The sequence below is a fragment of the Penaeus monodon genome, chromosome 28 (genome assembly GCF_015228065.2).
Source record: "Penaeus monodon isolate SGIC_2016 chromosome 28, NSTDA_Pmon_1, whole genome shotgun sequence".
Taxonomy (NCBI): Eukaryota; Metazoa; Arthropoda; class Malacostraca; order Decapoda; family Penaeidae; genus Penaeus; species Penaeus monodon.
Window position 1 is genome coordinate 39,788,950 of NC_051413.1, and position 601 is coordinate 39,789,550.

At 40.9% G+C, this 601-nt stretch overlaps 1 long non-coding RNA gene across 1 annotated transcript in view; it reads left to right on the top strand.

The window, feature by feature from the left end:
- Nucleotides 1–491: 491 nt before the first annotated feature.
- The window catches only part of LOC119591011, a 3,521-nt gene continuing 3,411 nt past the window's right edge, over nucleotides 492–601 (top strand). The window contains exon 1 of the long non-coding RNA XR_005230309.1: nucleotides 492–521. This is a non-coding gene — a long non-coding RNA (uncharacterized LOC119591011). The remainder of the gene's footprint in view (nucleotides 522–601) is intronic.

Below are 601 nucleotides of genomic sequence, written 5' to 3' on the forward strand. Positions count from 1 at the left end.
AGCATCTGAGCAACGTCAGCCTCTCCGGGCACAGGGCATTCATGTACTTTCAAGACATTTTTAGCAATCATACGCCAGACAAACGTACTCTTTGCTTAGTGTTTTTGTTCCTTTTTCTTGAACCGGACAACAAAAAAAATCTACAAAATATTGTCTTACATCGAAAAGAAGCTTGGAACAGTGAGAAAAAATATACCAAAGATGACACTTGCGCATCCTGATCTCCGTTTTCTTGGTTCACTTCGAGGCGCGCTTTCACGAGATTTTTTCCCCAGCCTTTGTTTTCACCTCGTCCTTTTTTTTCTCTTTGGCTTTCTCTTTCTTTCGTTTTTTCCCTTTTCGCTTCTTTTTTCCTACGTCACATACGCATTGTCAGTTTCTACTCGAAGACATTCTTATTGCAAAGAGAGAGAGTGGGTGATCTGGGTAGGAAGGGGGGGGGGTGAACACGTATATATACGTGGAGGTTCTCGAGTTCGACACAGCAGTCGTTCAGCGAACTCCTAAGGCACACAAAGATGGTAAGCTTTAGTGGGCATAATATATCGGCTTAATCATTCTTTTGTTGTCATATTTAATATTTGACATTCATTGATATTCA